At 43.4% G+C, this 13035-nt stretch overlaps 1 protein-coding gene across 4 annotated transcripts in view; it reads right to left on the bottom strand.

The window, feature by feature from the left end:
- LOC119963887 (receptor-type tyrosine-protein phosphatase alpha) overlaps positions 1 to 13035 on the bottom strand; it is a 300421-nt gene that overhangs the window by 238233 nt on the left and 49153 nt on the right. The window lies entirely within an intron of this gene.

The following is a 13035-nucleotide window of genomic DNA, read 5'->3' as shown; positions in this document are numbered from 1 at the left end:
GTGTTCTGTGTGACTGCGAAAAGTTAGGCTCAGGCAGTCAGAATTCAACTGGTGTGGATGGATATCTCGGAAAGTTGTAGGGTTGAAGATGAGAGATAGGGAGGGATCAGGCCATGGAAGAAGTTGAAAACTTTAACTTTTTGGGCATACTCAGCAACTCTAAAAAAACAAACACAAATCAACAAACTATACCCAAAGAACATGTGTATTTAGATATGGGTGTAGATAGTTAGACATGGGTGTAGATTGTTAGACATAGAATCACAGGCTAGGATCAGAATTCATGAAGCGAATCATTTATAACTTTTTACAATTTAGGACTGTACACCAAGATCAAACACACATCATATAACTCAGTCAGTTGAACACAGAATCTGAAAGAGGGAGGGCAAGCACAAGACTGCACACAGTGCACTACATTGTCTCAATCAGATTGATTGAGAATACAAATGTAAACTGGTACCACACTGGGACAAACTGAAGTAGATTAATCAAAAAGCAGAATTCGACAAGCTGAAAATCTAATAAAAACGCAAAATGCTGGCCTTACTCAGGTCACTGTGAGTTAGCCCCCTCCGTAGGCTGAAAGTTTTGGTGGAAACCTTTAATTTAAACAATTCAAAAATCAACAAAAGTACAATGCATGAAAAAAGGAATCTCAGCAAGAAAGATCCAACTGTGGCTTGCTATGGAAATTAATACTATTAGTTCTGGTGGAAAAAAAAGTTAACCTGAGAATTTGAGTTTTACAACACAAAGGGAAAGCAAAAAAAAATATAGAATGAGAGAATGACTAGCCAGGAATATTAAAACTGATTGCAAGAGATTTTGCAAACATACAAAAGGAAATGCTAACGGAAATATCGGTCTTTTGAAGACAGTGGAGAAATCACCATGGGAAATAAGAAAATGCAAAAACATTGAACTATTTTGTATCTGTCTTTACAAAATTGAACAGTTACGCAAGGAATAAAAAAAGAGAGGAACTTCAGTTAATTAATATCAGAAGAGCAAAAGTACTGGGGAAGCTCAAGACATTAAAAGCTGATCAATCTCCAGGAAATGATGGCTTAGGTTCATGGGTCCCAAGAGGGAACGGCAAAGATAGTGGGTGCACTGGTTATGATTTTCGAATAATTCCCTGGATTACAGAACAACCCCTGTAGCAACACTGCTATTCAAGAAATTCAGCCTCTGATCTCCAGGTAAACGTTCTCCAAGGCGGCCTTCAGGATGCACAACAACGCAAAATCGCTGAGCAGAAACTTATAGCAAAGTTCCTTCCGCACACATGAGTACGGCCTCAACCGGGACCTGGGATTCATGTCGCATTACATTCATCCCCCACCATCTGGCCTGGGCTTGCAAAATCCTTCCAACTGTCCTGGCTTGAGACAATTCTCACCTCTTTAACCTGGGGTTACCCCTATCCCTGGATCTGTAAAGATTCAATTACCTGCAAATGCTCGCATTCTAAGCATTGTCTGGCATCTTTGAATTTGTCTATATATGTTTCTGGAACAAACCTCTTCATTCACCTGAGGAAGGAGCAGTGCTCCAAAAGCTAGTGTTTGAAACAAACATGTTGGACTTTAAACTGGTGTTGTAAGACTTCTTACTCTGCTCACCAGTCCAACACCTGCATCTCCACATCAAGAAAGGAGGGAGGGAGAAAACAGAAAATAACGGGCCAGTGAGCCTGACCTCGCCGAAAAGTGCTGCAATTGGTTATTAAGGAAAATTGCACTTAGCAGCGGCTTCTGGTAGCAACATGTAGGAGGTCACATGTTGTGCAGCTCCCGCCAGAGTCCTCTGTTTTTGGCATTCTTTGCCCACTTTTTGGGGTGAATGTGATTGGAAATCTTTCCCAATTGAATGTTTTATTTGTTAATGGGACATGGGCATCGCAGGCTGTGCCAGCATTTATTGACCATCCCCAATTGCTCTTGAGGCAATTAGGGGTCAACAACATTGCTGTGGGTCTGGAGTCTCATGGAGGCCAGACCAGGTACAGATATGTTTATTATATGTTGAACCAGCAAGACTGGATGCCAGGTTTCGGGGCTGGGTGGCATGGGGGACTCATTTCTGGGGGACAGTTCATGAGCCTGGAGGAGCAGTCAGCAGGCAGAAAGCTTTAGATATCTGCAGGTGAGGCACTTTGTGAGAAAGATTTTCCCGTTGTTTCAGTTAGCGCTGCCATCCTCACTGTTGGAAAGGGGTTGGAAAAGGGAAGGGGGAGTACCTCGGGAATTTACGGGAGAATAGCAGTGGAGGATACTGGTATTAGAGGAAGGGATATGGGGTGAGGCATTTGTTATGGGAGTGGCGTTTTCAGAACCCCAAAATGTATCAGAGTTCAACCAACCTCCCTTTAATGTATTGTTGCTTTTGAAGCACACGGATTGGTCTCCAGGTGTGGTATTACAATTATGGACACAGGGTTTTTTAAAACACAAAAATGTTTATTCCATGAATTCAACTTCACCTTTTTAAATAAACACTGGATCCCTTAACACCCCTTACTTCAAAGATATCCCCGAAAATAATACAACACTAAATAATCCCTCAAAATGTTTCTTCAAACCTCCAAAAGACTTAACATCTTTAAATAGAAACACATCAGGTTAAGACATTACTATTATGAGTTTAAATCACCCAAATGATTCAGAGATATTCTTTCCTGGCAGAAATCACAGCAGATCCAGCTTACTGCAAACAGACACACCCAAGCTCTTTTTCTCAAAACTGGCTTTCTCCTTTTAAACAGCTCGCAGCAAACCAGCCAGGCACTTTTCAGCTGCTCTCTCAAACTGAAACCAAAAGCAGAAGTGAGCTCAACCTAGCTAGCCCCACTCTGACATCACTTCAGCAATATGAGGTGCTTAACTTCTTAAAGGTACATTGCTTAAACATCCATCTATTTCTTAAAGGTACTCTCACATGACACATTGCATAGAGTGAATGCCATTTTGTCGTGCACAAAACTACGGTTGATAAGGTTGAAGGTGGTACACCGGGCACACTTAACTAGGGCTACGTTGAGTGGGTTGTTTGAGGGGGTGGAAGACAAGTGTGAGCTTGGTGGGGCCAGGCAAACCAAGTGCATATGTTCTGAACGTATCCTGAGCTGTGAGATTTTGGATCTCCTTCTTCAGTACCATGTCGGAGGTTTTACAGATGGATTTGGAGCCCAGTTCCCGAGCAGTCATATTCGGGCTGTCAGATCTGCCACCGAGTGTCGGGGCAGATGTCTTAGCCTTTGCCTCATTGATCACTCACAGACGGGTTCTGTTGGGAGTGGAGGTCAGTTCGTCTTGGTGTGGCTGGGGGATTTCATGGAGGTTTTGCATCCTGAGAAAGTTAATATACGTTAAGGGGTGCAATTGAGGGGTTCTACTAAAGATAGTAGCCTTTTATTGTGTTCTTTAAAGAGCTAGTTTATCGTCAGCTGTTAAGGGGACGGGGTTGACGCTGCTGTGTTTGGTTGTCTCTTTTGCATTTATTAAACATTGTTCAATAAAACTATAATATAAAATCTTCATTTGAGCAGACAAAGATAACCCGGTGTTTAAAAAGGAAAATAGAGTTTAATTAATTTATTGAGTTTTGAGGATGTAATTAGCAGGTAGATAAAGGACAACTTTGTGGAGCAGCATGGTGGCACAAGTGGATAGCACTGTGGCTTCACAGCGCCAGGGTCCCAGGTTCGATTCCCCGCTGGGTCACTGTCTGTGCGGAGTCTGCACGTTCTCCCCGTGTCTGCATGGGTTTCCCCCGGGTGCTCCGGTTTCCTCCCACAATCCAAAGATGTGCAGGTTAGGTGGATTGGCCAAGATAAATTGCCCTTAGTCAACAAAAAGGTTAGGAGGCGTTATTGGGTTACGGCGATAGGGTGGAAGTGAGAGTTCAAGTGGGTCGGTGCAGACTCGATGGGCTGAATGGCCTCCTTCTGCACTGTATGTTCTAAGTTCTATGTTCAGTATCTATGGAACCCAGCACAGACTTGGATTTCCAAAACAGATTCAAATAGAAGCCATACAAAAACAAATGGGCTCATCGGGTGAAGGGTAAAATATTTGCTTGAATAGAGGATTAGTTCACAGACAGGAAGCAAAAAGTATAAACAAGGTATAATTAAGTTTGCAGCTCGTAACTGGAGCCTCCGATAATTACATATTAATGACTTAATGAGATCGGTGGCATAGTGGTATTGTAAACTAGTAAACCAGTGACCCAGAGTAATGCTCTGGAACCCATGTTCAAATTCGACCACCACAGATGGATGAAATTTGAATGCAATAAAAATCTGGAATTAAGAGCCCAATGATGATCATGAAACCATTGTAGATTTTTGTAATAACACATATGGTTCACTAATGTCCTTTAGGGAAGGAAATCTGTCATCCTTGCCTGGTCTGGCCTACATGTGACTCCAGACCCACAGCAATGTGGTTGACTCTAAGTGCCCCCTCAAGGGCAATTAGGGATGGGCAATAAATGCTGACCCAGCTGGCATGTTGATGTTCAGAGAGACTTGGGTACAAGGAACGCAAAGTTAACTTGCAGGTACAGCAATTAATGAGGTAGGCAAACTGTATGTTTGTCTTCATTGCAAGGGAAATGACATACGAGAATAAAGAAATCCTGCAACAGATGTACAGTGCGTTGGCGAAACCATAACAGGAGCAGTGTACAGTGTTTTGGTCCCCATGACTAAACGAAAGATATACTTACCTGATGAGTATAGTTTTATTAATATAGGGGCTTGATGAATGCATGTAGCCAAGAGGCAAAATATTAAAAGTGTCTTAACTGTGGCAGCCCAGTCATTTTGTCATGCAATTAATTTACCCTTTTATTCCAGTGTTTTCAGCACTGAAAATGTATTGTTCGCCATCTAATAAATTAACAATAATATCAATTCTTAAGGTCTCCGACAAGCTATGAGAAAGAGCAAAATGGGAGGAAACATATCCAGTACTTTTCCCAAGACTGCGCACGCAGACGCTATGCTAGTTTAGATAGGTACCAGTCAATCTTAAGTGATGTCCAATGTTTGATTAACAAGTTAATCTCTAAGTAACGGCATTCATTTGAACAAAACATGAGGTCTCAGCTGAGAATTAGAAGCCAATGAAAGTAAATGAGGAGTTAATCCGAGATAGAAATTAGGATCTACTGATCACGGTATTTGTTCCTAAAGTCTTGAATCATCTGTTTGTTTGTTTTGAAGTGGATTTTCTTTTGTACTTAATGTTTTTTGCCATGAGCTTGACTTTTTTATGTATTGTTTGATATTTGTTTCCAAGTTTTTATTCAGTTCTTAGCCAAGTGTACAGCAATGAGTAATTTAACAATAATAAAGTTGCATTTGTGACACCTCCCACCAACTGGGCTAATGATTCTTATTAGGAGGTAAAGTAAGAGCCTCACATTGCCCTAGAGATGGTACAGCAAAGATTCACTAGATTGATCCCTGGCATGAAAGGGGTGTCCGAAGAGTGACTAATTGGGCCTATTTCTCTGGAGTTTTGAAGAACAAGAGCTGATATTATTGAAACATACACGATTCTGAAGCAATTTGCAACGGTGGACACTATTTCCAGAGCTGGTGAATCTAGAACATGTGGGCACATTGTCAATTGTTTAGGACTGAGATTACGAATCATTTAAATTCTCTACCAAACAGGGATGTGGATGTTCCATCAGTCAGTATACCCAAAGCTGGGAGAGACAGATTTTTGATTTGAAGCAATCAGGAGGACGAGACAGGAAAGTGGAGGTGAGGCAGAAAATCAGGCAGGATTTCACTGAATGGCAGAGCAGGTTCGAGGGGGCTTAATGATCTATTCCACCTCCTATTTCTTATGTTGTTACATTCGCCTGTCTGAAGTTCCCATCCTCATTTTTCAATAGCCTCGCCCCTCCCCATTTCTAATCTCCTCCAGTCCCATTACTCTCCAAGACAAATGCATTCCTCTAACTCTGACCTCTTGCAAATCCTCAATTTTAATTGCTCCATCACTGCTACTACAGTTGCCGAGGTTCCAAGCTGTGAAATACCCTCCATGCACTCCTTTGCCTCTCCACCTTGCTTTCCTGCTTTAAAAAATCATAGAATTTACAGTGCAGAAGGAGGCCATTCAGCCCATCGGGTCTGCACCGGCCCTTGGAAAGAGCACCCTACTTAAGCCTATGCCTCCACCCTATCCCCGTAACCCCATCTAACCTTGTTTTGACACGAAGGGCAATTTACCATGGCCAATCCACTTAACCTGCACGTCTTTAGACTGTGGGAGGAAACCAGAGCACCCAGAGGAAACCCAGGCAAACAGGAGAGAACGTGCAGACTCCGCACAGATGGTGACCCAAGCCGGGATTCGAACCCGAGACCTTGGAGCTGTGAAGCACCTGTGCTAGCCACTGTGCAACCATGCTGCCCAAGTTGGTGCAGCTATTGTTGTTAAGATCATAAGACATAGGAGCAGAATTAGACCACTCAGCCCATTGACTGTGCCCCACCATTCAATCATGGTTGATATTTTTCTCATCTTCATTCTCCTGCCTTCTCCCCATAACCCTTGATCCCTGTATTAATCAAGAACCTGTCTTAAAGACACTGTTATTTGGCCTCCAAAGCCTTCTGCAGCAAAGAGTTCCACAGGTTCACCACACTCTGGCTGAAGAATTTCCGCCTCATCTGAGTTTTAAAGGATCGTCCCTTCAGTCGGAGGCTGTGCCCTCGGGTTCTAGTTTTTCCTCTCCACGTCCACTCTATCCAGGTCACGCAGTATCCTGCAAGTTTCAATAAGATCCCCCCTCATCCTTCTAAACTCCAACGAGTACAATCCAGAGTCCTCAACCGCTCTTCATATGACAAGCTTTCATTCCAGGGTTCATTCTGGTGAACTTCCTCTGGACCCTTTCGAAGACGAGCACATCCTTCCTTAGATACGGGGACCAAAACTTCTCACAATACTCCAAATGGGGTCTGACCAGAGCCTGATATAGCCTCAGAAGTACATTGCTGCTTTTGTTTTCCAGCCCCATCAACACAAATTCTAACATTGCATTTGCCTTCCCAACTGTCGACTGTGCTGATTTCCTGAGCGTTTTCCCATTTGGAAATGTAGCCATCTGGGATGGCCACTTAAAAAGGATCCCAGGAAATATGGCCACCTGCAAAGGACCATTTGAAATATGGTCAACCCAGGACTCAAAGACGCTCAGAGATTATGTATATTGGCAACTCAGATAACTAGACGTTATCGAAACCCCCAGCTACTTTGTATTCTAATGGCCCATTTCCCCAGAACAAAAGACCTATATTCAGGTAACAGATACAGGAACAGACTCATCGGCGTCACTCCCTTTGCTCTGGGAGCCCAAAAAGCCAAGGTCAATGACCGCTCAGGACACGCCTCGCTATCAAGGCACCCACCCCTTTATTGGCCAGAATCGAAGCCTGCTCAATTATTGGGTCCAAAGCGAAGGACCACCTAAAAGAGCGCGAAACCCCAGAAGGATAAAGAAAGACAACGCCATGTGTTAAGTCTCTCTTGGCCCCGGCGCTCAGTCTCTCTTGGCCCCGACCTACACCTAAAACCAAGTGTAGCATCACGACCAGAACACAAGTTCAAGACCAAAGATTGCTACCAGACGGATGAGCCCAGCAGAAACGAAGTCACGTCAACACACCCAGCCACGAAGATCCGAGCAAAGGCCCTGTTCCTCTGCATAAAGCCGAGTGCCTGAAGTTAAGTACAGGTTGTTGTAGTGTTAGGTCTAAATTAGCTTGTAGTGTTTTATGTTGCATTTCGAAGTAATTCTTGTGTGTAAATAAACTATCATTGAACTTGAACTAACTAACTGGTTGTTTGGTCTTTGATCGATATCCGGTAAAACCTTGTGGTGGTATCATTTGATACCTGGCGACTCTGAAAAGCAATATCATTAACAACGGTCATATCAGTATCCAGTTAAAAAGAACATTATTGTAGTCTCCGGTGCGAATTCGCAACAGAAAATAGTCTATGCCTCAATTTCTCCTTCCAAAGTGCATAACCTCACATTTTTCTACATTGTATTCCATCTGCCTCTAACAAGGAGGCTCTTTTGGATACTGATATGGGGAATGGCCCATCAGGTGCCAGCAGCAGCCAGAGAGGCAGCACGGTAGCATAGTGGTTAGCATCAATGTTTCACAGCTCCAGGGTCCCAGGTTCGGTCCCCGGCTGGGTCACTGACTGTGCGGAGTCTGCACGTCCTCCCAGTGTGTGCGTGGGTTTCCTCCGGGTGCTCCGGTTTCCTCCCACAGTCCACAGATGTGCGGGTTAGGTGGATTGGCCATGCTAAATTGCCCGTAGTGTCCTAAAAAGTAAAGTTAAGGGGGAGTTGTTGGGTTACGGATATATGGTGGATATGTGAGTTTGAGTGGGGTGATCATTGCTCGGCACAACATCGAGGGCTGAAGGGCCTGTTCTGTGCTGTACTGTTCTAAATTCTAAAGAGGTGGGACCATGGCTAGCCCTGTTGTACGGAGAAGGGAGCAAAGCATAATAGAGCAATAATAGAGCAATACTAATTGAGGATTTGATAGTCAGAGGCCCAGGTAAGTGCTTCTGAGGTCACAAGAAATACAAGAGACACTACAGGATGGTGTGTTGCCTCCCTGGTGCCAGGGCCATGGATGTCTCGGATTGGGTACAGGGCATCCTGAAATTGAGTGTAATCAGACAGATGTCATTGTCCACATTGGTACAAATGACACAGGCAGGAAGAACAGTGAGGTTCTGCAAAGACATTACAGGGAGTTAGGTAGCAAGCTAAAAAGCTGGATCTCTAGGGTAGTAATTTCAGGATTATGCCCCATGCCATATGCTAGCTAGGAACAGAGATATACTACAGTTGAACATGTTGCTAAAGAGCTGGTATAGGGATGTCTTCCAGCGAAGGTGGGACCTGTACAAGGATGGGTTGTACCTAAACTGGAAAGGCACCGGTACCCTGGCTGGGAGATTTGCTAATGTGGTTCGGGAGGGTTTACACTAGGATGGCAGGGGGGTTCGAACCGGAACAGCAGGCCAGCGAGTGTAGAGATTGAGGAAGAGCTGGAGACTAAGACAAATATAGCTAAGAGGGAGAGCAGGCAGGGGTAGGTCGCTGAACTGTGGGTTTGGTGTGCTTTTGCCTCAACATAATGAGTATAACAGGTAAAACGGATGAACTTAGTGCCTGGATAATGTGGGGAATGGATAGTGTTGCTATTATAGAAACATTGTTAAAGGAGGGACAGGACTGGCAGTTTAATGTTCCGGGGTATCTATGTTTAGACAAGACAGAGGGAGTAGCAGAAAAGAGAGGGCAGTGGGGGGAGTTGCATTACTGGTTAGGGAACATAACACAGCTGTGATGAGGGAGGACATCTTAGAGCGATCCTGCAGTGAGGCATTAGGGATACAGCTCACAAATAGGAAGGGTGCAAACACAATGTTGGGGTTGTACTGTAGGCCTCCCAAGTGCCAGCAGGACACAGAGGAATATTTGAAACAAGGGTATCTCATTCCCAAACAAAACTAAAGCATAACTGAACTCTCCCAGGTGTAGAATGGAAGCTCCTCACTATTCAAAAATGAAGTATAAAGTTGAGTTGCCAAGGAATGGCAGTTATCGTCTAACTCTTTGCCTTGATCATGGCAAGGGACCAACTGTTAATATTATTTTACAGCTAAAGAGAAAAACATTTTTGGTAATACTATAAATTGTCCTAAAAGTGGTTTTAATATACTCAAGAGGACTGAATTTCAAAAGACAGAACCAAGTTTTTGGTGCTCTTAACTACATTTCATCACTGCATTGGGTTTTCTCACTTCTAATTTAGGAGTCATATAATTAATTTTCTGTGGGACTCCACATGCTTAGCTAAAACCATCTGTACCTCTATCTATATCTCCCTTGAACATAGAACATACAGTGCAGAAGGAGGCCATTCGGCCCATCGAGTCTGCACCGACCCACTAAAGCCCTCACTTCCACCCTATCTCCGTAAACCAATAACCCTTCCTAACCTTTTTTGGTCACAAAGGGCAATTTATCATGGCCAATCCACCTAACCTGCAATTCTTTGGACTGTGGGAGGAAACCGGAGCACCCGGAGGAAACCCACGCAGACACGGGAGAACGTGCAGACTCTGCCCAGACAGTGACCCAGCAGGGAATCGAACCTCGGACCCTGGCGCTGTGAAGCCACAGTGCTAATCACTTGTGCTACCCTGCTGTCCTGAATAACTCTCTAACTTTAAACAATATTAAGCTCAGAACATCGCACTGCAAGACAAAGAGAACAGCTGTTGCCAGACTAAGAAATAACTCAAGCTAAGATTGGATAATGAAATCCAGTCCAAATGGATTAGGTTGTGCTCAGCAAGATTCTGGTTTGCTGCACATTATTGAGTGGCATAACTGGGTAATAACAGAATCATCAACGTTACCAAGGACAGAATTCAGAGATAAAAGGGGAAAAATAATCAGCTATCTGGTTTGCAAGTACCAACGTTCGAGAAAATAACTTTTAGACACAAGTAAAAACATAATACTGAACTCCCAGAACCAATATACAGCAAGGAAAAACAAGTGGTGAGCTGTAAATAGTGCCCTGCAAGCATCATCCACATCCGAGCAATAAAGTATAAACCAGTCAATACACCAATTTGTGTTTTAATTGTTCATGGAATGAGTGTGTCACTGGCTGGGCCAGCAATTGATGCACATCCTTAATTGCCTTGAGAAGGTGGTGGTGATCAACCTATTAAGATCCCAGCCCAGACTCCAACAGTGGCAAGGGTACTAGACCGAAACCCCAATGTTTTGGTCTATTTTGTAACAGTGTGGCGCTCCAGGAGTGATTGCATGGGGAAAAAAAAGAGGGATTTTTTTTTTTAAACTTTTATTATGACTACAATATTAAATTCTAACTTCACATCCAAACACAGCCCCTGCAGACTCTGGCTGAATATCTTAAAATAGCCACTTCAACTGGGTTCCTTCAGCGTCTTCAGACGAGACTGTTCTGCTTTAAAATATTATTGTTTTTTAAACTACCATACTGGGAAAGAAAACTGGTTTTCATATCAGACTTCAACTCTCCAAAACATCTCTTTTTCCCTTTAGCTCCACCCAGCACAGACATCATCACCCCAAGCTGAAAATACAAATTAACTTTCCAGGGACTGAAAGCACTCATCTCCCTAGGAACAGTCCCCAGTCAAATCACAGTACATTAGTCCAGACTGAAATACACATTCCTCTGTCAATTTCATCTTCTGGCTGCCAAAAGCTCCCAGCACCTGCAAAACAGAATCCTTTATATATAAAAAAAACAGAGCCAGTGCAGCCAATCACACACTAACCCCAAGATTTTAACCCTTAAATTGCACAATACATTTATCATGCAATTTTCCCATACTCCTCCATTCATCACACCCCTTCTTGAACCACTGTAGTTTAACTGGTGTAGCTACACTGCAAGCGCTATTAGGAAGGGAGTTCCAGAATTTTGACCCAGCACCAAAGGAACAGTGATATAGCTCCAAATCAGAAAGGCTTGTAGTGGCTTGTTGGGGAACTTGAAGGTGGCAGTGCTCCCATTCGTCTACCTTGGTGGAAAAGATTGAATGTTTAGGAGATGCTATCCAGATGCTATCCAAGAAACCATGGAAAGTTGCTGCAATGCATTTTGAATATGGCATATAGACCTGCTGCCAGCAAGGCAACTTACCATCATGGAGCCATATTTACAATCACAAATGCCTGCCTGTTCCCCTCCTATACAGCCAAGTCACCCATGTTGTCTCAAACTTTGCTCTGACTGCACTCCTCTGAGGAACCAATTCCCTCACCAATATCCAAAATGGAAAACCAATTCAAGAGTAGGACCCCAGGGAGTCCTGCCTGGTTTTCCTGGACAGACAGAGACACATTTCCTTCCTGCCTCCAGGTTCATAAGCTGCGATGCAACACCTCTCCGGACGTACTATCAACTTAACTCTCAGCCTCGCAGATGCGCCACAATAACACCAGCTGCCGCTTGAGCTCAGAAGACGCACGTGCTAGTCATGGTCACCGTTAGCATCCACAACTTTCCACTACAGGACACACATTCCACAAAACAAAGATGTCCTACGTCGTGCCTAAACTTTACTCAACTTGCATTAAATTTATTTTGCTTTGCTTTATGTATATTACATCAGTTTACTTGCACTCGGCTTAACCTTGTTTGTGTTAATCTTGCTTGTGTTCCTTACTTCAATTCAAGTAGCTACTTGTTTAAAAATATTAATTTCCTGCTATTCAAAGACACTTTACCAGAGTAGGTCAGGCCTGGATCGCTCTCCTCCCCGAAAGAAAGGGAAGGTCCCAAGCCTCAGCCTCTCTTTATCAGCTCCCGAGCAGAGATGTTTCCTGTAGGCCCAGTTCTCTCTGCTCCCCGGTGACTCAAAGGATGTGTTTTAGAGATAAACGAGCAAAATATCCAATAACCACTTATCTGTTTTCCTGTGATGTCACACTTGGATTTCTGTCAGAAGCCAGCCACTCTGGGAGACTGGATAGCTCTTCTAACGGATGCTGGCTGCCTTGCCAACTTATGGCTGGACTGTGTGGTAAACAGTGAAGGCACAGCACTAATCGCTGACCTCAATGCAAGTTGCCCACAAAGCTCTAGTGATTACTCTGTCATGATGTCTCCTTTCCGAACAGTTTAAAATCTGGTGCCTAATCAAGATGATCTCCAGGCATCCAGCAAGTGATGGCAGCAAGCAAGAGCAGATGTAAATCTCATTATTCTCAAATAGCAAATCAAGGGTTAAAAAAGCACTGATTATTTTTCACTTAATAGCAAAATAAATGACTGGATTAAAATAGAAGCTAAATATCAAACTTAAATTGCAAAGCTTTAAAATAATTTAAGATAAATTTAACATCTTAAAGGAAAGTGGATGTTGAGCAATCATTTTAAGGAAAGTGGATATTGAG

This window comes from Scyliorhinus canicula, chromosome 3 (assembly GCF_902713615.1).
Source record: "Scyliorhinus canicula chromosome 3, sScyCan1.1, whole genome shotgun sequence".
Classification (NCBI taxonomy): domain Eukaryota; kingdom Metazoa; phylum Chordata; class Chondrichthyes; order Carcharhiniformes; family Scyliorhinidae; genus Scyliorhinus; species Scyliorhinus canicula.
Note: the sequence above shows the minus strand (reverse complement) of the source record. Positions and strands in the feature narration are given on the sequence as shown.